The following is a 27,698-nucleotide window of genomic DNA, read 5'->3' on the forward strand; positions in this document are numbered from 1 at the left end:
GTAGTGGTGTCTGGAGTACATAAGAAGTGTTCCACACAATGATTAGTTTTTTCAACCATATACATGTAGAAAATGCAGTGCAAAACAAATTTTGGAGCAAAGAAGGAGAGAAATAAGTTGCATTTTGTTTGGTAAACCTCAGGAATTAAGATGCATCATTAAGATTAAGAGCAGTTATATATAAAAGCAGTTGCCAGGGAGAAACATCCATTTTTTTAAAATGACTATACTTCTCTTGTCCTCCTCACTTCTGATCTTCTAAACAAATTCTCCTGTACTTCCTCTTGTGATGATAGAAAAAGAAAAATTCAATCTATATTTTTCAAAAATATAAGCTGTGGGAGAAGAAAAGTTCTAAGAGTATATAGACCAGACCAATAGTCATTTGTAGCCATTTACTGAGACTACTATATATTATAAAGTTATAATGACAGACTAGTAAGTTTTGATCTAATCATTTGTACATCTTTGATATCACTTTGAGAGAAATAATTATTAATAACCAATATCTTGGGGAAATTCAGCACTTTCCCCTTCCTAATGTCTCTTCCAGGAATTTACTGATAATGAGGTTGAAGTAACTCTCCTCAATCTTGGTCAGACCCTTCCTAATATAATAAAGAATTTAATTTAAGGTGTAGAGAAGCCCATTATGTTCTACTTAAGCTGGGGTGAATATAAATCCTTTTGTATGGCTGCCAATGGTCTGAGTAGAGATAATTTCTTTGTCAAAGGTTGACATGATTTCACTAGCAGCCTTTCCTTGCTTCCAAGTATATATAAACTGTGAGTCCTCCTTCATGATTGTCTTTTGTCTAAGAGAGATGGCCAAATGGCTGTCCTTTAATTAATAATCTGCTGGCTTTATTAATAAAATGATTGTCTCGCAAACCTTTTAAATCATCACAACTTTGTTGTTGTTAAGTCATTTTTCAGTCATGTCTGACTCTTGAGGACCCCAGTAGGAGTTTTCTTGGCAAACATACTAGAGTGGTTTGCCATTTCCTTCTTCAGGTCATTTTACAGATGATGAAACTGAGACAGGGTAAATGACTGCCCAGGGTCACAAAGCTAATAAGTGTCTGAGACTGGATTTTTCCTTTCTCTTTTTTTAATTAAGCTTTTTATTTTCAAAAGATATGCATGGATAATTTTTCATCATTGACCTTGCATAGTCTTCTGTTCCAAATTTTCCCCTTCTCCTCCCTTCCCCCTCACCTAGATGGCAAGTAATCCAATATATATTATACATGTTAAACTATATGTTAAATCCAATATATGTAAATATGTTTATACAATTCTCTTGCTGTACAAGAAAAATCATATCAAAAAGGAAAGAAAATGAATAAGAAAACAAAGTAAAAGCAAGCAACAAAAAGAGGGAGAATGTTATGTTGTGATCCATACTCAGTTCCCACAGTTCTCTCTGTGGGTGTAGATGGCTCTCTCATCACACAACTGGCCTGAATCACCTCATTAGTGAAAAGAGCCACGTACATCAGAATTGATCATCATATAATCTTACTGTTGCTGTGTACAGTGATCTCCTGGTTCTGCTCATTTCTGTAAGTCTCTCCAGGCTGTTCTAAAATCATCCTCCTGATCATTTTTACAGAACAGTAATATTCCATAACATTCATATACCACAATTTACCCAACCATTTTCCATTGGATGGGCATCCAATCAGTTTCTAGTTTCTAACCACTATGAAAAGGACTGCCACAAACATTTTTGCAAATATGGGTCCCTTTCCTTGTTTTAAATTCTCTTTGGGATATAGGCCCAGTAGAAATACTGCTGGATCAAATTAGGCTGTATTTTTTAAACACAGGAAAAAGTCTTTTTGACTTTAAGCCCCAGCACGCTATTCATTGTGGCACTCAGATGCCCTGATATTATTTTGGAGAAACCAAAGGATTAAATTTTAGTTTTCTGATTATAGAACGAAGTAATGTGATCCAATGAATAGAGGTCTGCACTTGAATTCAGGAGACCTGTGTTACTTAACAGGGAGCATCAGACCTAAGATTTTAGCCTAGGCTTCCTGTTTCCATAGCTCTGTCCACTATAGGATCTTACCTCTTTCTGAACCTTAATTTCTGCTTCTATTAAAAAGAAAGAAGGAAGACAGCAATAACTTTATTACTTCCCTTAGTTGTTGTGAGGAAATTATTTAAATTGTTATATTATTATGAATTCCCCTTCCCCTTCCCTCACTTTGATCCCTTGAGATATTTTAAAATATATTATGCACCAAAACCCTTTTATTCAAATCCTATACTGATGCTCCATTGAGGCATACATTCACTTTAGCCTTTGATAAGGTAGAAAGATTTTTAATACATGCCTGGAAATGGTCTGCACGTATGGCATTTAAGGACTAGCCTTTTTAAATCCCTTGAGGCTTACAGAAAGAAGTTGGCCAGAATCCTAGTGATATAGCTGTTGAGTGGATGTATCTAATTTCAGTTAGCCTTAATTACCTCAAAATAGCAATAAATATGCTTTAAAAATATAGCCAGAAAATGTCAATGAAAAAAAGCATGGAAAAATGGAAAGAAATCCTGAAATAAAAAAAATAAACTTAAAAACAATGAAAAGAAAAATAATATTTAATTTTATAGGCAACTTAAAATTTCTTGCTGTTCCTCACATGATACTCCAACTCTCATCTCCATGCACCATACCAGGAATAAATTTCCTCCTTAACTTCAACTCTTAGAGTTCTTAAATTTCCTTTAATATTCAATTCAAAGAAATTTTCTATGATCCCTTGTCTAATTCCTCTAGCCAGTATCTCTGTCCTTGAAAGAAAAAAGAAAGCTTTTTTATTTGTACTTATATATACATGTTGCTTCCCTAATAGAATGTTAAGTTCCTTGGTAACAGTGATTATTTCATTCTTATCTTTATGCCTAGAATATAGCTGATACCAACAATTATTTTATGATTGATTGATAAGAAGATGAATAAATGAGAAAGCAAATTTTAAAAATATAACCTAATATAATTAAAATGATAAAAATAAAAAAGAAATCCCCAGAAGCGACAATACTTCAATATCAAAATGGAAGTCATCAAAAGAAAGAAAAGAACTCCATTCTATAGCCTTCGATATACTTTGAGGCTCAACACCAAAATAAAAGCAAAATAAAAAGATGGAAAATAGGGATTTTAATAATACCAAAAGGATTAATAATAAAATGGGAAAATCAACTGTTTAGAACAAACCATAGCAAAACTCTTTGGAAAATATTTTAAGAACTCTCTGAAAAAAATAGAACAACCAGGATATAAAAATATAACAACAGAATAAAAACATTGTTAAAATAAAATATTCTCAAAAATAAAAATAGCAATGTCATCAAAATGAAAAGAAAAAAATTGGAAGACCATTTGATGTTTCTAAAAATCAAAGATATTGACCTTGAAGAATGAACTGAGAATGACATATACAGGGATTAATGGTCTCCTGATAAATTAATAAGTCAAAAATACAGAATATTACTGAATATTCCTGGAAATACAAGAAAAATATCCATCAACATTATGGGGCCAAAATATAGCTTGATGAAATCTATGGGACTTCAACAGAGAGGAATTCCAAATTTGACTTATCTACAGGTGTGATTGTCACATTCCAAACTTTCACATATACATACATATATATATATATATATATATATATATATATATATATGTATATATATATATATATATATATATATATATCAGCCAAGAGAAAGCAATTGAAATATCTAAATGCATTAATTTGAATTATTTATAAACAAGTAGTAATCAAATAAAAAGACTGCAATGTAATAAGTAAAAATCAACAAGAATTGACTTGTACACCAAAATACCATACCACTTTATAATAAATTATGATTAACAGAATCACAGAATTACAATCATTCTTTCTTAATAAACTAGAAGGTTTCATCTATTCATGAAATTTTTACTGTTATAACTCATGAAAACTATTTGCTACAATCTACATCTGTGTAAGAAGTCCCCATACTAAAGAAATTTAAAATATTTAAGATCATAGGTAAATGTAAATACAATATAATAATCCCAAACATACAAATAATGATTAAATACTTCTAGGAAAATAATTAACTTAAGTACCTTTTGCAATCCAATAATATTGGTTATAGTTTGGGATTGTTGCTTATTTTTGGTTGGTTGGTTTGGTTTGGTTTGGGTCAATATAATGTACTAAGACAAATATGTGCTTGCACTTCATCAGACTGCACAACAAAAACTAGCAAACATGTAGACTTTTTGAAGGATTTCTAGGTCAATATAAACATGTAAATGTATTCAAAATAGCTTCTATGAATTAAGTATATAATTTTCAATACTAACTTTAAAAATAAAGATATATTCAAATTCCTACAAAGAAAATAAAACTAAACTATAAATCCATCATACTTTTTCCTAGGCCCCAACATATTTATCATGAAGTTTTACTACATAATAGCTCTAAAACCAACACATTAGGACAAAAATAGAGGAAGAATGAAAAAATGAGCCTAGATCCTAGAACCAAACTCTGACCATATATATAAGGAGGAAGGAAGTAGAAATGAAAGTTAGAGACAAAGAAAGAGATGGTTTAATTTTTCCCCATTAGTTTAAGTCTAATTCAGTTATATGCAAATGAGTTCAACAAAAAATGCACACCTTCATTACAAGTATCTCTATTCCCTGCTCCTTCATTTCCTCTGGAGTCTGGAAGCAAAACTACATTTTTTGTATTTCAAGCTTTTCCTAGATAAAATAATCATTAGTTTGATTTTTGCCTACACATTGATAATGAAACTGTCATATCTGTAAACAAACAATTATCCTCTTCACCTACTCTTGCTTTAAAATAATATAATATTTTGTCATTTATTTTTCTAGGAGAAGAAGATAACAATAATAATAATCATTGTTGTTATAGCACATAAACTGTATAGGTACTGAGTTAAGCACTTTACAATTATAATGTCATTTGATCTTAACAACTATTCTGGGAGATAGGTGCCACTATTATCCACAAGGAAACTGAAGTAAATAGGTTAAGTGTCTTGCCCAAATACATAACTAGTGTCTGAGATCTTCCTGACTCCCTGTCCAGCATTTTACCTACTATACTACCTAACCACCTCAAAGATCACTATTACATGGATAAACACATCCTGCCAATGACTTTGAATTATTTAAGCTTCAATAGTGAGCACCACTCCTAGCAACAAGACCTGAGTTCAAATGTGGCATCAGACACTTACCAGATATGTGAGTGAATAAGTCATAATCTCTACTTGCCTTAAGCACTGGAGAAGGAAATAGCAAACCACTCCAGGAGTCTTGCCAAAAAAATCCTATGGACAGTATAATATACAAAGCCAAAATTACACAAATCAACAGCAACAATTCACATTATTTATATAGCTATATTATTTAACATAATTTATGTCAGTTTCCCAAAAGTCCAAACAATGATAAATGTTTGTTGATTGATTAATCCAACAGTTTTAGTATATCATTTTTATTCATTCCAATATAAAGGAGAAGAAAATGGGTTTGTAGTAAAAGGAAGTGGGGAAAAAAAACAGAAAACAGAGAAACATTTGGATAGAGAAGAATACAGAATTTTTTTTTATAAATACAATGTCTTAAATACAAAGCAGAAGATTTGTAATTTTTTTTCTTTAGAATAGTAGGAAACCAAATAAGGTATTTAAGAAAAGGGGTAATATATGAGCATAAGTAAAGTATCACATTAATATTTCAGATATCTCTGAAGTACTGAGATAATTGAGGAAAAATAATTATATGATGATGACAAGGATCTTTCTGTTTTGCTCTTTTTTTTTTCTTTTTTAATTCTTGATGGCCGTAATGATTACAAACATCTGTCTGATTCAGTCTTATGCATAACAATTCAATAGCATAAAAGATCTGTGATTACAACCATGCATTTTGCTCCACCAATACAAATCAAAACCTCTCCACATTTTAGTAGTCTCTCTTCATGAGTTTTTATGGCAGAAAAATATTATTCCTTGATGATGAGCCACTCTGAACATAACTACATTTGCACTTACATGACAGATACAAAATCTAATGCCAGAGCAATATTTGAAGCTTGGTAAAACCAGTCAAAACTTGTCCTTCCAAGGTGCACTTTTTACAGATCTAGAATCAACTTTATGCCTTAAAACCATTTGTACTGAACATTATTATAGGGGTCTTTTTCTTTAAAACATCAACTTCTACTATTATTGAGTTATCTTTCATGATGATTTTCTTTTCAGAGCACTTACAGCATGATATTTGGTCTTGAATTGATCACGAATGGACCAAAACATAGGCTTCCTATTTGCAGAAATATTTGGCTATGTTTTTATTATTATTATTATTATTAAAATGATTTTTCCCACCAGTTGCATGTTAAGAAAAATTTTAGCATTCATTTTTACAGGATTTGGAGTTACAAATTTTTCTTCCTCTTTCCCTTTTCTTCATCTAAAGATGGTGGTCAGTTTGATATAGTTTATATGTATGCTATCATATAAAACATATTTTCATATTAATCACAGTCATGAAACAGATAAAAAGAAAAAAACAGAAGAAATAATTTAAGTTCTGCTTTACTCTGCATCTAGAGTCCTTCGGCTCTGTATATGGATATGGAAAGCATTTTTCTTCCTAAGTCCTTCCTACTTGTATTAAATCATTGGATTGCTGAGAAGAGCATGGGTCATTCATAGTTGATCATCACACAAAAGTCCTATGTATAATGTATTCCTGGTTTTGCTCATTTCACTTTATATCACTTCACACAAGTCTTTCCAGGTTTTTCTGAAAACTGTCCATTCATCATTTCTTATTGCATGTTAGTATTCCATTATATTCATATACCACTGTCTGTTCATTCATTCCTCAATTGATGGGTATCCTCTCATTTTCCAATATCCCCATAACAGAGCTGTTACAAATACTTTTGCACATATATGTCCTTTTACCTTTTTAATAAACCCAAATATCCCCGCTTTTACCTTTGATTTGCATCTCTCTAATCAAAAGTGATTTAGTATAATTCTCTATGTGAGTTCAATACTGATCAGAGTAAGGTTCAGGCTATGCTCATCACCCACCTTTAAATAGCTTTCCCTGTATTATAACAGGTCTCACTCCTGTTTACCATGTGAAATAATTTTCACATTCTACCTCTGTCTTCTTTCTACACTTAGTATACTCCTCTTTCTCATCCCTTATATTTTTGTCATTTCTTCAAATTCACCATATATCCCTTTAATCTCTGTTAATATTTGTGTACACCTACACATACACACACACAAAGAGCTAAACTGTTTACATCCCTGCAGAGAAAAATAATACTTGTAATTCTTAAAAATTCTTACAATACAGCTACTGTTAGTGATAGAAATTTTAAGAATTACAAGTATTATCTTTATATGTAAGGATTCAAACAGTTTAATTGCATTAAACCCCTTTTTTCCCTTTTTACCTGTTTATGTTCTCTTGGGTCTTGATATTAGAAGTAATTTTATTTTTTAATTTAGTTTTGGTCTTTCATTATAAAAGCTTGAAATCATTATGTTTGATCAAATGACCATTCCCCTCCTTGATACTTAATTTTGCTAGTTAAATGATTCTTAACCTTATCCTAGCTCCTTTGCCTTCCAGAATGTAATGTTCCATGATTTCTGATCCTTCACTATTGTAGCTGCTAAATCCTATATAATCCTGATTGTGGCTTCCCAATATTTGAATTATTTCTTTGTGGCCACTTACAGCACTTTTTCCTTGATCTGATAGTTCCATAATTTGACTATAATGTTCCTTAAAGTTTTAATTTTGGGATTTCTTCCCTAAAGGGATTAGTGGATTCTTTTGGTTCCTATTTTGTCCTCTGGTTCCAAGACATCAAGGCAGTTTGCCTTGATGATTTCTTCAAAGAAGTCATCCAGGTTCTGTTTTTGATTATGGCTTTCAAATAGATCAGTGATTCTGATATTTCTCCTGGATCAATTTCCCAAGTCAGCTGTTTTTGCTATGAGGTATTTTAATTTTTTTTTCTATTTTTTCATTTTTTGAATTTGCTTAATTGATTCTTGATATCTCATAAAGTCATCAACTTCCATTTGCAGGTCTAACTTATTTCCTCAATTAGTTTTCTTTCTTTTTCATTTGGCCAATTGTATTCTTTAAGGAATTGTTTTCTTTGGTGGGTTTTTGTATCTAGCTTCCATTTGGTCAATTCTACTTTTTAAGAAGTTTTCCAAGCTATTGATTTTTTCCGTAATTTTCTTGTATCTACCTAATTTCTTTACCAAGTTTTCCTTTCATATCTCTCAAGTGATTTTTAAGCTCCATTTTGAGCTCTTCCTTGACTTCCTTCTGGGTTTGAGGCCACTTTCCATTTTTCTTCAGGGATTTGTTCCCATGGGAATCTTATTAACATTTTTATCCTATTTACTGTGGGTCTTTTCTGTCACTATAGCAATATTCAGTGTTGTTGTTGTTAGTTTTTGCTCATTTTTATGATGGCTTTTTTTCTTTTTTTTTTTTAATTTTAGCTTTGCTCCTAGAGTGGATTTAGGGGTGATGGGGACTGCTGGAGGCTGTAGGAATCTGACAGTTTACATGTTTTTAGCTGGGGTGCTAGTATGGTGTCTTAAATGTGCTAAGTCTTAATAGGGTGGTTCCCAGCTGAGGCACATGGAAGTCTGGCTGCTAAAGGGTATCTGTTTCTGAAGCACATGGTGGTTCATGAGCACTAGAGTCCTCTGGGTCCCCTATGCTAGGGCACATGAGGAGTCCTAGTGTTGGTCACCCACTGCACCATCCTAGGGCTTGGGACCATCTGTTAAGATGTTGATGTTGAGATAGATCTTGCTACCAGCTGCTGGAAAATTGCCTATCTGTACTGTGCCCCAGACTGAGACAGACCCCTACTTCTGATCTTCCAAGTTTCCTGAGCTTTAAGACTGTTTCAACCTGTCTCTTTGTTGGTTCTGCTATTCTAGAATCTGGCTTGAGGTATTATTTTAAGATTACCTAAAGTGAATATGGGAGAGTTACAGCAATTTGATATTCGTTACTCACCATTCAAAATTTGACCATCTTGATCCCAAAAGTAGTCTTTCTTGGCTCTCTCTCTCTCTCTTTTTTCCTAAGGCAATTGGGGTTAAGTGTCTAGGGTCTTCCCTAGGGTCACACAGCCAGGAAATGTTAAGTGACTAAGGCCAGATTTGAACTCAGGTCCTCTTAACTTCAGGGCTGATGCTCTATCCACTACACCAACTAGCTACCTCCTGCTTGACTCTCTTTTTAAAAATACAGCATACTTTATATTTGAGAAGAGTGCAATATAATTGATCTTTAAATTTGTTCAAAAAGCACTTATGAAATGCCTACCTTACTATGTACAAGTACACTGGCCATACAAAGTCAAAACTATACAATACTTGCTTTCAAGAAGCTTACTATTATTGGAAATGGAGATAAGGGGGATGAAACATTTAAATATAAAATACAGTTGTCCAAAAATTTTAATGTAATTTGAAGATTTTAGAATTTAGTAGTAAATTTAAGATTTAAAGTTGCACTGAAACTTTCAGGACACAGTGTATAATTTGAGAAAGAAAGAGAACATTAACAACTAGTGGGATCACTTGAATTGAACACTTAAAGAAGGCATAGTTTCCTAGAGGTGAAGGTTAGGAAAGAGGATAGATAAGTAAAGCCATATTTTTAAAAGATAGTCACCTTCAGTAATCAGAAATAATTGTTCTTAGTTTTAATTTCAAGCATGGAGAACAGCCTGTAAAAATATGGGATGTGGAGGGGGGTGAGAATGCTGATTTAGGAGAACAACAAATTAACTACTGATTAGAATGAAAAATATGGAACAGATAATAACATAAAATGCCTCTAATGATTCCGGAACTAGAGTATAAAGGATTTTAAATAGGAAGCTAAGGAATTTTTATTTTGTCTTAGAGATAATAGGGAGCCATTGAAAATTCTTAACAGGTGGAGTGAAGTCATCAAACATGGGTTTTCAGATTATTTTAACAATTATGCAGAACAGCAGTTCTCAATTTATTTTTTACTCTTAGTACCCCTTTATTGTTGTTGTTGTTTACTCCCATTTGCTTCATTGCCTCACCTGTGAAATGAGCTGAAGAAGGAAATGGTAAATCACTTCAGTATCCTTGCCAAGAAAACTCAAAATGGGCTCATGAAGAGCTGGATATAATTAAAATGACTCAGCAATAACAACAAAAAACCCTTTATGCTATGGAGGACCTTTCTCAATGAGTTTTTGCTCATGTGGCTTTTATATCTTGATATTGCCATAATAGTAATGAAAACATCGTAGTATTATTATAAAAATAGTGTTTCTCTTATGTATTCCCTAAAACAATCTTTGAGATACCTCGATGTCCCACTCTGACCACTCTCTGACAATCCCCATATAGTATGGTATAGAGTAGCATTTCTTAAACATTTGCCACGAGTAACTCCTTTTTATCTGAGAAATTTTTACATGATCCTGGATATATATATATATAGTATATAAAATATGTAGACAAGTCAAACATTTACCATTAATAAATCATAATTTTGTTAATCCCACATTCAGTTAAAGGCCCCATATGGAGTCTTAAACCACAGTTAAGATGCTGAAGAATAGAGGATAGCTTAAAAAGGAAAGAGGCTTAAAGAAAGAAAATCAAATAAGAGTGTCTGGTAATAGTCCAGAGCATATGTGGTAAGGTTCTGTAAACGGGTAGTATTGTTGTGAATGAAAAGAACAGGATGGTTATAAAAGATATTATGGGGATACAAAATTGATAAAACATGGCAGCTGATTAAATATATAGACTGAAAGAGAATGAAGAATAAAGGGTAACTTGACGGCTGCAAACTCATTTTTAATGGAAGCAGGAGTTTGAAAAAACTATTTGAGGAAAGGTGGTAAATAATTAGTTCAGTTTTGGATATGTTGAAATGTCTAATGAACATTCAGATAGAGATTTTTTAGCAGGGAACTGATGACAGAATTGGACTTCTAGGGAGAGACTAAATATAGAGATACATGTATTTCAAAGTCAGGTATCTGATCAGAGATGATCATTATACCCATGGAGGTGGATTAAATTCCAAAGAAACAGAATCAAACCCAGGGCATAAACTTGTAGTATACCCATAATTAGGGAGTGTGACATGGATAATAATCCATCAAAAAAGGAAATCTCATTAATATCAAGATAATACCAAGAGAAGAGAGGATACAAGAGGAAATTCAAGGGATGAGAGTACTCAGTGAAGTTTAAAATTGAAGAAAATTGAAGAAACATAAAATATCAGAGGGAGGTCATCAGATTTTACTAGGATGATACCACTGATTATATTTTTAAAAAGGGAAGTTTGACTTGAATGGTAGGATTAAGGACTGATTACAAAAAGATGGCAATTTCTACGATCTTCTAACTTCATGACCTGTAAGAAAAATCTCTGTAGAAAGACTAGGAAATAGGTAATATTGCTAAGGGTAAGTACACAACATGAAAGGTTGTTCAAAGAAATAAATGTGGAAAAAGTCAATAGAAAAACAGAAGTCCAAATGCATGACAGCATACAATATTCCACCTGACATTTTCCTGGCTTCAACCATCACCCCTTGTGGTGCAATAGTTCTCAATTCAATTTTTAGGGGAATTTAGTGATAATAGCTAAGTAGTTTTACAATGGAAGCAAAAAGATAAATGCAGTTGTTTTATACAATTCATGCAATTTAGAATTTGCTGAAATGCTTCTATTTGATGGTAAGGAATACCAGTAGTCAGAGTCAAAACTAAATTAGGATAATAGGGGCTTCATCCAAGACCGGATTATTATACAAGGAGAGGAAAATTCCCCTTGAATAGGAAATCCAAAGGTCTTCTTGTGCATAACAAATGGTTGCATTCTTTTAAGAAAGAAGTCAGGGATAGGGTCTAGTGAAGCAGCAGAAAAATTAGGAGGGAAGTGGAAACAATTTTATTATTTCTCCAGTTACTTAGATAAAATTAAGGGCCTAAGCTCTGGCCTGGTGTTGGGATGAGGAGGGAGACCCACAAAATGACTCTTCAAGTTCTGGTTACCACAAAGTATGTATGTCTCACCTCTTGGAAAAAGGAATAGCCCTGGGAATTACCCTCATTTTAATGATCAAACATCAGAAAATAGTTATGTGAATTATTGAAATTAAGAGCATTATCACTTATTGCCAGAGATGACCCTCTTTTAAAAAAATAACTCTTCATCTCTGTTCTTTCAATTAATTAACTCTTCCCCTTCCCCAGCCAGAAAACCTGGTTCACAGTCAGGACTAGGAAGGAAGGAAGAAAACAAACATTTATTAAATGTATATATTCTATGTACTATGAACTTTATGTATACTACATAGTGTGTACTTTAGAAACATTATCTCATTTGATCTTCACAACAACCCTGAAAGGAAAGCATTCTTATTCCCATTTTACAGATGAGGAAACTAAGACAAAAGTTAACAACTTGCCAAGGCCCATTAAACTTGGAAGTATCTGATGCCATATTTGAAACCTGCTCTCATTGACTATAGGTCCAGCACTCTATCCAATATGCTATCTCGATGCCTAATTTGTTAGCTCTTGAAGATCCACCATTTTGTGCAACAGACTGGGTTATGTTCTTCTCCACCCCCCTTAATAACTTGGATCTGCTTCAATGATCATGATGAATTTTTTCTCCTAGGGGCACTTGTTTTTTTACAGAGTGACCATTTAAGCAACCATCTGGTTGACAGACTAGGGCAACTAAGTTCAATCCAGTTTGTTTTTATTCTTTTTTTTTTTTTAATTTACAGCTGCATCTACTGGCAAATCTCAGTAAAGCAGAAGAAAATGAATGAAGAAAAGTGTTATGTCCCTGGGAAATATCCCAGAAGCCTTCCCAATTTTTTGTAAGAGAATTTGTTTATAAAAAGCCAGTCAACACCAATCTGAGTCAAAATATTTCTCAATGTAGATCATGTTTTTTGCATTTTTGTTTCTTTTATAAAGGGAACAAATTGTATCTAAAATGATATAGTATTATTAGGAATTACTAGTAGTAAAAAAAAAATTACCTGATGAGATCTGATGAAGTTTATTAATGGCAAAGTCTGATTTTAGCTGGAATTATTTTTGGTCAACAGTTTTATTGATATTCTTTTCCACATAATAGTGTGGTTTCTTCATATCTTTTAATCATTTGAAGAATTCACAGATGAAAAAATTAAATAATAATGAATGTTATTTCATTTATAACTTTGGGCCTTAACTATCTTATGCCTTTCTTTATACTTTATACCTTACCTACCACCATGAGTAAATGCATTTTCCTGAATTTAGCATTATGCAGCTAGGTGGTATAGTGGATAGAGTACTGAACCTGGAGTCAGGAATACCCACATTCAAATTCTATCTCAGATACTAATATGTGAACTTAGTCTTTATTTGCCTCAGTTTCTTCGACTATAAAGTTAGGATAGTATTAGCACCTATAGCCCAGACATTTTGTGAAGATCCCATGAAATAATATTAATAAAGCACTCTGTACAGAAAAAAAAACAATATATAATTTAAATATTTTATTTTTATATGTTATAAATGATAATTTATATGAAAATTAATTAATTTTAAAAATAATAAATAATAAATCTTATATTATTGTTATTATTCAATAGAGTAGAAGAAAAAATTTTGTAAACCTCTTATTTATTTTAAAATGCAAAGCAGGAGTTTGAGGAGAGAGAACCCATCTGTACACAATTTTATTAAGCAATATTCAAAAGCAAGGAGCCTTCAAAATACATAAAAATGCAGTTTGCATTTATTTATACAAGGTGGTACATAAATCAACTCCCACACAATACACTTTTAGATCAGGTGAACAGAATCAGAACTTCCTGATACTTCCAGTAAAAGATACTTTACTCTATGAGAACAGTCCTATAAAAGACTGCTAATCAGATTGCCTAAAGTAAGAACCTGGCTCAATGTCAGACTGGCCTCTTCACCCCTGTTTTCTTCAGCAACTGCTTTTTCTAAGCATATGCAACATCATTATCATCAAAGCAAAAAAAAAAGGAGTTACCTGGAAGAAACAAAAGGAAAGCTGGCAGAATTCATGAGCAAGAACAGAACTAAATCTTCTGTTTGATAAATGAACCATCTATCCATTGGCTACAAAAAGCACAGTAGCAGCAGCCCTGAGAAGAGTGACAAAGCTACCGTCTGCATTGCCTCCCTTTTCAAAGCTAAAGTTTTCTAAGGGACTGAATGTCATATTTATTTTAAACCATATTGCCACTCAGAATTCCTCTTTGTGTATGTATTGTTTACCAGTTGGGCCCTGGCAGCCTGAGCTCCTATACTTATCCCTGACATTGGTTTCCCTGACTCATTCTGGATAAATCTTAACCTCTCAATAGCTTGACTTCCCCTTCTGGAATTCAGAATTGCTTCAGAAAAAAAGGTTTCAAAAAAGCAATGAATTTCAAAACTTCCCAGTGAGATTTGGAGCAAATGGCAGCTTGTGAACTCAAAATATTAACATTTATAACACTAAGATGTTAGTTAACATATCTTGATTAGAATCTTCAGGCGTCCTTAAGAATTAACCCTGAGGAGAAAGTGATATAGACCACAGTTATATACCTTTTTATTGGGAACTCAGAGAAACCATCCCTAAATCCCTGGTCTAGTGAAAGCAAGCCAACAAATTCCAAAATCCCAGTGGCTGAGCAGTAGGGAAAATCTCTTTTTCAAATTGGATTCTAGTCAGTCCATCAGGGCATAAACATTTGGGGCATACGAGGTATTCAGGGAGGCTGGTGTGAGGGTCTGTCTGGCCCTTTTCAAAGCTGCACATCCACCTTTGGTGTCCATCTGTCACCCAACTCTCACCTGTGGTCCCAAGAAGCTGTAGCACGCATTGAAGTCAAACCTCAGTAAAACTGTCCTGCAAATGGGTTAAACTAGATTGAGCATAACAGAGTTCAAACCTGTGGATAAGTTAGAGGGATGTCTAACCCAAAGCATGTGAAGACATTTCTAAATGAATGGGCAGTTTGATCCCACCGCTATAAAGGCAATTGAGCAGGTCCTGTGAAATGCTTACAGTCTGATCTGACATTGAAAACACCAAGGTCATCTACTCTTTCCTGGGTCATCACCAGTGATGCTTTTGTCTTGCTACTGGACTCTGATGTTTCTAGAAAAGAGATTGAAACTAATCACTTTGTGCAACTCTCCCCTCATTGAAATCCAATTCATGTGGAAATCAAGATGATGTCACTGATCCTCTTTAAAAAATGAAGGGTGTACAACAAATAAGCATTTATTAAGTATTTAATATATATCAGACATTGTGTTCAGCACTGGAAATACAAAGGGGGAAAACACTCCCTGTCCTAAAGAGTTCATGCTCTAATGAAGGGGGGAAAAAAATCACATTTCAAACTGCATAAAACTTTTCACATACTCAGAAGGTGACATGATGATTTTGAGGGGTTTTTTGGAAGGAAGTGGAAATTCAGTAGAATAATGATGGTCATGTACTTTGTTTGATTCGGTTTTGAATGTCTTCTTTAGACTTAGATATTTAACTCGGTTAGTAAAGGAAATAATCTATGTTTCAATTAGAATTCCAGGGGCTCTCGAAGGCTCCAGTGAATTAATCATATGCTGGCTTTTGGGGGGAAAGATTTACTTAAAATCAAATTGATCTGTTGTTCTCATATCATCACTAGTAATCCATATTTATGCTGCTTTAGGGTGCCTGATGAGTAATAAATTGTCAACACCGCTTCAGTCTGCCCAAGTCTAAAGTCACACTTGAAATGAGTTTAATATTTAGAGCCCCCTTCACAAAGTACTGTTGCTTGCAGACAGTCGTAAACTTTTCAACAACCACAAAAACACCATAGTAGATTCAAGATTTCATGGTAGCAGGGCCCAGTTGTAAATTTTCTTTCCAGCACTTGGGGGGAAAGAAAATAAGAATGATTCTCCAAACAAAAACAAAATAAAAATAAAATGAGTTTGGGGGAGGAGGAAATGAGGAGGAATAGAGAAATCAAATAAACTGTCACTGAAAGAAAATACTTCCATCCATGGGCTTTTCATATTTGGTAGTGGTTCTCACTACTAGAACTTAATAGTATCCCCTCATCCTTTAAAAAAGGAGTGCCCTACAAAGAGAGCTGGTATTGTGTTTAGGGTTCCCTATCACTGATGTTTAAATAGAGAGTCCTTCTTTTAAAGGACCCTTGGGTCTGGTAGTTTCTTCCTGCCAAGTGAGTTGAACTCCTAATTTGATTCATAAAATGAACATTTTTGGATTGTGAGGGGTTAACCCGGTCTGCCAGCGGAGGCAAGGGAAAGACTCTGACTCCCAGATGCCAATGCTAGCAAAATTAATCCTAGAGCTTAGCATCTGGATCCTTCAACTGCCAAGTTTGCCCCAGTAGGTCCATTTCATCACTGGGGCAGATTAAAAGGGAATGACGGGCAGAAGCAAGTTCCGCACCACCAGCAACAAGAAGAAGAGAAAAAAAGTCATCCGCAGAAAGGGAGCCTGGGATTGCTTATTTGTGCTAATGTGCATGAATACAATGAACTTTTCTCCCCAAGCAGCATCAAGCCTCACTAGCCTGATCAGTCTTTCTGTTTGTTGTTGGAAAACATTCTGAAAGTTGGGTGCTGCAGGATGGTGCACACTGGATAGGTCTCAGCTACCTTCAGGGTACCACCTGTCAAGTTTTCACCTGAACAGACAGGATTTTTAAATGTGTTTTTTTGGTTTCTGGCTATTGGCAACATTTGTCAGGGCATGGTTTTTCGTCCCTTTTTGGTCTGAACTTAACAGAAGAAAAAAAATAAAACAAAAGAATATTCCATGTATCCTCTTGATCTTAAGGATTAGCTTAAGTTCTGGGGCTCTGATTTTCTTCCTAGTGGCAAAGCTTACTTTCTGAAATCAAATTTATAAAATAGTATTTAAATCATTAGCAATCCAATTATATTATTGGTGAACTGCCCAATGCTGGCAAAAACATTGACTCTTACCTCTACTGCTTCAATGGGAGAGAAGAGGGCCCAGAAAGTAGGAGGGAAGGCCAACAGAATGATCCTGATTTAGAGGACAGTAACCTTAAAAAATAAAAATAAAATAATGAGGTCCCAAGAGAAGTAGGGAATTTAATAATATTCTAAAACTTCCTTTTTACTTCAAGATAAAGGTCTGTGTTCACGTTTAGGATAAGGAAGAAGGAAAGGAGGAGAACCAATCAATGCACAATGGAAGGAGGGGGGTCTTCTATGATTTAGTTAGGATACAGCTCAGAATTCCTTTTTAGAAAAACAATGAACAATTTAAAGAGTAATATTTAATAATATTTAATTATAAATAATAATATTTAAAGAATAATGAAGAATAGCCTATGTTCCCAGGGAATAGATGAACAAGATTATGCACTTCTTTACAAGAACAGTTATTCATTAAAGATAAAATTAATTTTCATTAGTAGTCAATGGCTACTGTTAGCCCTCTTTAACAGTCTTCTCCATGAAACTGGATCCTGGCATTTGAAGTAATATTTTGCCAAATAGCTGATTAGACATCTAAGCTAATGGAACTTTATCTGTTAAAAAGTTATCCCTCAAAAAAAAAAGTTAGCCCTGGCCTGTCCTTCTATATCACTCCAAATGCTGCTCACTCTAGTTCAGCATCTCAAGACATGTTCTCTTCATAATTATTATAGCCATCCAGTGGTCTCTCTACTCCTATTTTTCTCTCCTTTCACCACTCCCCCACAGTTGCCTGCCTTCTATGATTCACAGCACTGCTGGATCTTCCTAAAAGACACTTCTGAGTGACACTGAACTGATCAAAAATCTTCAAAGGTAATTATTGAAGTTAAATGTTTATTGATTGAATTAAGTCTAAGCTCCTCAACCTTCTATTCAAGCTTCTTTCCCTAATCTACTACATTCATTGAACAGGACAGCCAAATCAGAGTTCTCAGTCTTCCCCTGCCATGCTTTTTCACATTTTCATTTTTTCTCATTCTATTCCTTTATTCAGAAATACACTCTACTACTTCCTACCTTACCTCTAAAAATCATCACTCTCTGGACTCTGGGGTCCTGCTGCAGCTGACTGGATCACTACTGCCCCCTCTCTTATTGGTAAATCCATTCCAGAACCTCCATTTTTAGCTCCTTTTTATATATTATTTTCCCCCCTTAGAAGTTAGTTTCTTATGCACTTTTTTTTCACTTTTTTTCTTGCCATATAGCTAATATGAAAATATGTTTTTCATGGCTTTACATGTATGATTGTGTCATCTGCACAGAACCTGCCTCTAAACAATGGATGGCCAGAGTCAGAGAAGGCTAGAGGCAAGAAAGTCAAAAATGAAATAGAAGTTTAATTTTAAAGTAGAAAAAAATAGCCTGTAACCAAAGACATATCCACGGGGACAGAGTTGGGGAAGCCCTCTTTAGTGTAGGAAGATCTTAGTACTTATTTCTATGGTTGGTTATGCAGTGATAAGAGGTAACAACAATAGTGTGACAAATCTGATTCACAACTGAGTTTAAACAATTTTGGGATTTTGCTGTGGCTGAGATCATCTAGAGCATAGGAGCAAAGGTTTGTTGTTTATTAAGCTCAAGGTACAGGTTACTTGCTGTGCCTTAGTTCAGGAAAATAATATATTTCCTAATATCTTAAAAATTGACATCATATTGGTTACTTTCTCAATAAGTAGAAGAGAGAATTTGATATTCAAAATGTTTTTCTGATGCCAGTAATTAATTAATTAATTGAAAAGTGAAATTTAAAAGCACACAATAAAAAAGTAAGTTCCTTGAGGTCTTGAGCTGTTTTCCTTTATTTTGTTTTGGTTTTTGCTTGTATTTGTCTTACCATTTCTGAGGAAGTGTTGCTGTAGCTTGACTTCTCATCGTTTAAGAACTATCGCAAATACTCTTATCCTTAAAATTTTTGCTGATACCCCTGATGTGATATTATCTTCCCCTCCTCTAAATCCCTGTTGCAATGTACACCTCTTTTAAAGCACTTGTTTTTTGCCTTATTTCTGTAAAAGTGTTATGCAGCCGCTATTCTCCCTAGATTATCCTTTAAGGACAGAGATCTTCTCCTCCTCATCTTCATGGCTCTCATAGTGCCTACTAAAATGCCAAAACATATAGAATATTCAATGAATATATGCTGAAATCAAGTATTTCATCAAGTGGGATTATTTTCTGAGGGGAAACACACACACACACTTATACAAACACTGAGGTAAATTTCATATGACTTTTAAAAGGGGGGGGAGTTTGGATTCAGGGCATAATACTAAATAGTTGATAAACTGCCTTGTCCAAATGTTCAAAATGTTCAACCTAAGTAAAGTCCTAAATGACATCATAGTTAATATGAATTCACCATTAAAGAATTACAGAAACAAAGATGCTTCTTCTGAATACTGATCTGCCCAAGAACAAATAAGATCTAAAGGTTTTAAGGTAGACTGGTTATAACACAGTACTGAAATTAATGGTTTCACTCAAAATAATAATAATAATAATAATAATAGCTAATATTTGCATAGCATTTTGATGGTCACAAAGCCTTTACATATACCACCTTGCTACATCTTTACAGATACTCTGGAAAATAGTTGCTATTATTATGGCAATTTTCCAAATGTTGAACTTAAGGCTGACAGATGTGAATTAGATGACTTAACCAAGCTTAGATAGATAGATACATAGACAGATATGATTCATAGACAGAGGCATGATTCAAATTCAGATTTTCTAGACTCCGTTATGTATCCCCTTTACCATCTAGCTGTCCTATGCTCAATAGTGAAAAAAATAAAAGGGAATTGCAGCAAGATAACAAATAATAATGAAACAAACTCACCTTCTAACACTAAGTGAGGTAAAAATGTGTTTAAGAGATAAAATCTGAAATGGACATATACTGATCTAGGAAAGTAAGCCAGTAACAAATTATCAGGAGTGACACAGAGTTTTTAGGGCTTTTTGCTTAAATAGGTATATTTCAACATTCCTTTCTGAATTCTGAAACAATGGAAAAAATAAATAATAAATGTAGACTGAATATTCCTCAATCTTTAAATGATCAGAATTTGACTAAAAGAATTCCTAGGACAACAACAAAATCTTTTACAGGGTTAGATGAATACAAAAAGAGCAGGATCCTTTTACAACAAGATTGCAAACTAAAAAAGAAGCAGCACTTTTTTGTGTATTTTGACTGGAAATAACATGTGTCAAATGAATGAAACCACAAACACTATTTCCACTCTGACCCTATCAGGAGAAGCCCAGGACCCCAAACCCAAGAACTCTGGATATGGTAATGATTTGCCAATCATTGGTTCTTTTTCATGACCAGATCTGCTGCCATCAAGCAATGAAGCAAAGAAGCCTCAAAGGAAGATATTACAACAAAGAAGAAATAGTAAAGTATGCTAAGGGAAAAACAAGAGACAATTTATGTCAGGAGAGTCACATTAGCCTTTTTATTTCAATCACTACATCTCCTGGGATATAGATAGAAAGAGCCTTGGTAAAGAACCTGAACACAAGAGCCTTGGCAATAATAGCACTCCTCAGACAAACCAATCTTGCTTCCAATCCAGTCTTTATTAAAGGGAACAATCACTATGGAGGAATCCAGCTTTATTTACCACCAATAACTGCTGATCAACTATCACAAGCTAACAGATAAGTCCAAGAGCCCCAAGAGTGGCAATAATTCTTTCAAAATACACACACACACACACACACACACACACACACACACACACACACACACAGCCATCATTCTGAAAAGCAACATCTATAGAGATATAACCTGGCAACTGCTTTTAAAGGTGAGATACCCAAAACTATTGAAGACCTAAGGAAAAAAAGTTCTTGCCACGAAAACCTTTGGTTTTGGCTCAATGTTTGAAGCTTAGGATTTTATCTATTGAAAAGATATAAATATGGCATTTTTTCACTTGCATCCAAAGAACGATGGTATGTTTCTGTCAGTTAGAGCTACATATGTTATATCCCCCATTAGAATATATATTTCTGGAGAGCAAGAACTCTTAATTTTCTTCTTACAGCAGCAAAATGGCACTGTGAATAGAAGACTTGAATTCTAGTCCCAAATTAGACATTTATTATCTGTGTGACCCTAGGCAAGTCATTTACTTTCTGTTTGCCTCAATCTCTTCAAATGCAAAATGAAGGTAATAGCAGTATCTAGATTCCAGGATTGTTATGAGGATAAAACAGGATAATATTTATAAAGCATTTAGCACACTACTTTGAACATAATAGGCACAGTAATTTTTTTTATTTCTTTCCTGCCCCATTTTGTATTACCAAGGCTTTGTACATAATAAAGGCTTAATAAATGTTATTCATTCATTATTCACTTTACTTGGAGTTAGAACATCTTAGCCTGAAACAAATCATTTTTGAACTTTGGTGTTCTCATCTGCAAAATTAAAATAATAATAACAATTGTCCTCTTTATGTCACAAAATTAGTTGCGAGGATTAAAGGGAACAATGTAGGTGAAAGCCTTTGAATATTATGGCCTGTTGCACAAATATATAGCATTATTAGAAGGATTACCACTGTATGTGGGTTTTTTTAAAGGAATAAAAATAATTCCATTGTTTCATTTTTCATGAATATAAGGGGGCAAAATCTCCTAGAAGCTTCATCACAAGTCACTTGAAAGCTTGTTAAAATCCTTTGTCTTTAGCACCATCTAGACTCCAACATGATGCTGAAATCGCAAAGACATGATCTCCCAGCAACAGTACAAACTGCATAAAGAATGCGATGCACTTACATGACAACAAGGAGAATGCCACCATTAGAAGCAAATGGGATTTTGGGAGGAAAGTATTTGTCTGTTGCTTCAACGATAATCAAATCAGTAGCATTTCTAACAGAAATGCAAATTTGTTCCTCTGATCAAAATGAAATGTTTCCTTTGAAAATAAGTTGGGAAGAGCTGGGTTGAGGCTGTGCTAGTCAACTAAAGAAAAAATGCTTCAAATAGAATTATTTTCCATAAAGAAGCGATGCTAATTATTCCAGGTTAGTAGTTCAGCAGCTAAAATATCAGTTCACAGCCTTGAAAGAGAATAAATAAGTACAAGATCAACGCTTCACCAAAATACCACAATAACCAAGGTCTAAAATAAATTGGATTCATTTCCAAAGCACATGCCTGACTCATCTCTGAAAAAGTAAAGTAGTCTAACCTAGATCTGTATAAACCACCCTATTCTCTCAATCTGGGTGTGTTTTTTGGTTTTGTTTTGTTTTTTAAACTAATGCTAAAAAATTAATGCTATATCTACTTAACCAACTATGGAGAGCCCAATTTCTTTCTCTCTCTCTCTCTCTCTCTCTCTCTCTCTCTCTCTCTCTCTCTCTCTCTCACTTTTTCTCTCTCTTTCTCACACACACACACACACAATTCCTAAGATAATTTATAATGTGCAATAATAAAAAGTATCTTTATAAATATAATATAAATGTAGACCTCATCTGAGAAAGCTATGACCAGAAAATTGATGATTCAATCACAAAGGAGGAAACAACTAATACACAATCCAAGTGCTATACTGGTATCCACTAAAGTAAAGAGAAAGCAAGGAATGATCCCCATCCAGCAGGTTGAATGTATTACATGCATGAGATTCGTGCAAAATGACCAGGCGTGCTTGGATTGAGATCAACATTGTCGGAGAGAATGTCTACTTTGATGACATCATTAATCTATTTGGTTCTCTAATGTTGGATGGTTTCCACATGTTCAGAAGAGATAAGAGTAAGGTGAGTAATGATTCACTTAAAGCAGAGGCTGACAACTTCAAAGGAAAGAAAGCAGTTTTTAAAAATATATTCTTAAATTATAATTTTTGAGAAGCTACATTTTATATCTCAATGTGACTATATACACAGCACATACACACATCATACCTTTCCCAAAAGTCTTAATGTCATTTTAACTTATTAGATATTGATTTAAAATAGCACTATGATTTTTTAAAAACTCTATCTACATATATATATGCATGCATATATATATATATATATATATACATACATATATATATTTGTGTGTATGTACATATATTGTTTTAAATTTGTGGGAAGAGATTTGAATTTATACAAGTTTATACACAAAAGAAATGCCAAAAAATTCATTAATTTCTCCAGAAGACCATTGTAACATTATATATGTATAGCTGAAAAACTGTTGGAGGTCCTTAAGAAAGTCCTATAACTCTTATCTATTAGAATATTTCTCCTGGAGTTGTCAGGCAGCATATAATTTATTCCTCGGCCCCTTCTGAAGCCATAATGGCTCTCAAGTAGATGATCTTCTTCCATGTATACTATTAAGAAGGACTCTAGCAAGCATATTGCCAGAAATGACTGAGACCGACCCCACTCCTACCCCATGTACTCATCATAGAACAATCCATTCTCTTTACCTTTATAGATACGTACAATAGAGACATCCTTAAATTCTTGGAACATAACCTCCTCTTGCCTGGAGAATTCAGTAAGTTTTGGAGAAGTTCAGTAAGTAATCTGGAGAATTCAGTAAGTTTTTATATGAGTAATGGACCCCTGCCTTGTAAATCTTAGCTGGAATAGAATCAATACCAAGGGCTTCGCCACAAGAAAGTAGCTTAATGACATGCAAAACTTCTTCAATTGGAACTTCATCTAAGGAATGATTGATTTCAACCTGAGGTAAATCATCAATGTCTTCAGCATTGATTGATGATAGTCTGTTGAGAACACTATGGAAGTATTTAGCAGTATTTAGCCTAACTCCCTGAGATCATCTGTATACAACATTTATAAATCTGACCAAGGCCTTTGATAGTGTCAGTTGAGAGGGCTTATGGAAAATTATGTCTAAATTAGTTTGCCCAAAGATGATGAGCTCATCAGTGTAGAGTGTTATTTCATGAAGGCAGATTTGCCTAGGTTCTGGACAGTGGACAGTGCTCTCAAACTTTTCTAGTCATCAAAGGAGTGAACAGGATTATACTCCCATGATGTTCTCCGACATGTTGTCAAACCCTTACAATAAGGAAAAACTTGACATCAAAGTCAGCTAACACATTGATGGTGAATTCTTCAACTTGAAAAGACTATAAGCCAAAACTAAAGTGAAGGGAATATTGGTGCATGATTTATTTTGTTTGCAAATGATTGTGAATTCAATGAAGCCTCCAAAGCTGAGATGCAACAAAATATGGATCAATTCTATGATGCTTGTGATAATTTCGACCTAACAATTAACACAAAAAACCCCCACAAGCCATCAGCCAAAACTAACTATCCATATATGAAACCATCAGTTATCGAAAATGTAGAAGTTTTGAATGTTGGGGATCAGTTCATTTATCTTGGCAGTATACTTTCCAGGGATGTGCACATTGATGATGAGGTTGACACATGCATTGCGAGAAGAGGTATTAGAATGACTGCCAAACTGAAGATTTTCAGAGCCATTACACTAACTTCATTGTTGTATGCCTGAGAAGCCCGTATGGCATACCAGCAGCATGCCAGGAAACTGAACTTCATTTGAATTTCCTTAGGAAGATTCTTTCAACACCTGATAAGATACCAGACACTGAGGTCCTTTCTAAAATTAAACTTCCAAACATTTAAACTCTACTGCAGAGAGCACAACTCTGTTGGGTTGGCCACATGGTTAGAATGATAAATAAATTCTTGCCAAAAATACTGTTTTTTGGAGAACTTACACAGGGAAAGTATTCACATCATGGTCAGAAAAAGCAATACAAGGACACTTTCACAATCTTTCAAGAACTTTAAAATTGATTGTATGATGTGGGAGACACTAATACAAGACTGCCCAGCATGGCATGTCTTCATCACGGAAGGTCCTGTGTTCTATGAACAAAGCTGAATTGAATTAGCTCAGAAGATGTGCAAAGTTAGAAAATCCACCCCAAAATATTCATGGGATTATTTATGTCAGACCTGTGGCAGACCATTTTAAGCTTGTATTGTTCTGATCAGCCACAGTCAGATATACTAACTTTGGATATACTAATTTGATCTTGACAAAGTGATATCATTTTGGTCGCTCTGAGAACAAAGAACAATCATAATATTGATACAATAAATTTATCAGATTAGCTAATTTTATCTTTGAAAGGTAATCTGCCCAATTGCACAAATATGTATGTATATATTGCATTTCTTTAAAAAATATATAGTTCACAAACAATTTTCTCATTAAAAAAAAAAAAAAGATAATCAGCATCTAGCCCTGAAGGAAAGAAGTCTAGGCACTAGTGAACTGAGGTAGGAAGTCCCCTGTTGATTCTGGGTAAAATACAAAAGTGTCTTTTTGGTTATTTTGAACTCTTCATAAACTGGGTCTTTCCAGACTGATCCATTATTATTGTCTATTACATCTGGCTATGTTCTAGACAAATTGGGTGATGAGCTGTTCCCCATGCACAACTTTTCATTATTTGCCTCTGTTCCTTTTCAGAGGTGATTCACAATACCTGGAAGGATCTTCTTTTTTGTCTCAGGGTCTTGAAATCTCTTACTCCATACAAAGTACACCTTAAATGCTACCTCCTATATAAGATTTCTTAATTATTACCCTCAGCCCCATTTTTACTGTTTCTTCTCATTCAAATTTATTTATATATACTTTGTATCTATTTATATTGTATATTGTTTGCCTCAGGAAATTAAGCTAACATATTTAAGTAGGGCACAGAGTAGGGCACATCTTAAGTTATTGATAACCTACATAAAACATCTTAGTGGGAAAAAATCAGTTGTTAACTTTTGGGGAAGGATATTTCATAATATTCATGACATATGTTCTTACAAGTACAAAGGAGGAAGGATCCTGAGCATTATCATAAAGATAATGTCGGGTATCAGCCCCTTCTACTGAGAAACTTCTCTCAAACTCACATTTCAAAATTCTTATCTTGAATTCCTTTATATTTCCTAGGTACTAGATCCAAGCTGGATATGTTGACCCAATTCTTCCATGTTCATTTCATAGTGAACATAGTTCTCTGTTAATGACATGGGTCATCCATTGGCTTTAATCCTTGGTTCTTCCCCCTGAAAAATCTATTTTTTAGTGAACTGCCTATTTCTTTCTCTTTAAGGATCTACTTAGGTCTTGATATCAAGACCTAAGTATATATATATATATATATATATATATATATATATATATATATATATATATATATATATATATTGAGAGAGAGAGAGAGTCTATATTCATTGTAATTAGGTTATATAGATTCTAATATTACCAGCATAAGAAAACTTGATCTGCCAAGAGTCAGTAGGATTTTAGAAAAATACTGAATTTTTTTCCATATCATCAATGCATTGGATTTCCATGTATCCATTACCATAAAAAATTCCACAATCAATAATATCACTTTTTGCTATATTATTACTTGCATCATTGAATAGTGAAAATTTTGAAATTCACTATCCATACCAACAAATGATTACTTGAAAATGTGAATTGTGATGAAGCCAAAATAGGTTATGGCTTTGTAAACTACAGCACTTTATCATACTGAGGAAAAAAAAAACTGACATTACCCTATTATTTGAGACCCTGATACAATTCAATATAGCTCTCTGCCCATCCACTTTGTAAATCTCTAACAAGTCAAACCTAATGATAGAACTTTGAGGCAGAGAAACAAAGCCCGATGACTGGTAAGACTATTTTTCTGGACTGGCAATTCAATTAGGATTAAGGTATCATTAAATCATGTTTCTTGTTTGAAGGGGCCTCTGAAATCTTCTAATCTATATCTTACCTAAAGCATGAATCTCTCTGACAATATGCTAAGAAATTAGACATCCATCATCTGCTAGAATACAATTCAAGGATAGAGAACTTTTTATCGTTTTTGACAGTACAATGTATTTTGGACCCTTTTAATTGTTTGTTTGCTTCTCTTATATAAAATTAAAATCTGCCTTTTAAAACTTTTATCCATTCATTTATTCTAGTTATTCTTTCAAATGTCAAACAAAAGAAATCTAATAGTTCTCCACATGACAGTCTGTCAGATATTTAAAAACAACTATAATTTTCCCTTTAAGTTGTCTTTTCTTTAGGCTAAACATTTGCAAGGCCTTCAAATAATTTTACACAGCCATGGTTTCTATATCCCCTCAATATCCTATTTCCTTTTCTCTGGATATGCTCCAGATAATCAGTATATGTATATGTATAATGCTTGGGAAAGAACATTACATTTCTTTCAATATCAACTATCATATTCAATTTTTTTTAGCTACCATGCCATACTTTTGGCTCATATCAGCCTTTTAGTCCTCCAGAAATTTCCCCACATACACTGCTTTATTAGCACATCTCCATATATAATATTTCTTTTATATTATATTAAGGATTTTTTTTGTTTTTTGTTTTCTTTTGCCTCTTAGAGTACAATTTTACATTATTTATTATAAAATTCTAT

General features: G+C 33.7%; 1 long non-coding RNA gene across 1 annotated transcript in view; it reads right to left on the minus strand.

The window, feature by feature from the left end:
* Positions 1 to 16,907: 16,907 nt before the first annotated feature.
* The window catches only part of LOC141564882 (uncharacterized), a 271,713-nt gene continuing 260,922 nt past the window's right edge, over positions 16,908 to 27,698 (minus strand). The window contains exon 4 of the long non-coding RNA XR_012488776.1: positions 16,908 to 17,247. This is a non-coding gene — a long non-coding RNA (uncharacterized LOC141564882). The remainder of the gene's footprint in view (positions 17,248 to 27,698) is intronic.

Source organism: Sminthopsis crassicaudata, chromosome 3 (genome assembly GCF_048593235.1).
Source record: "Sminthopsis crassicaudata isolate SCR6 chromosome 3, ASM4859323v1, whole genome shotgun sequence".
NCBI lineage: Eukaryota > Metazoa > Chordata > Mammalia > Dasyuromorphia > Dasyuridae > Sminthopsis > Sminthopsis crassicaudata.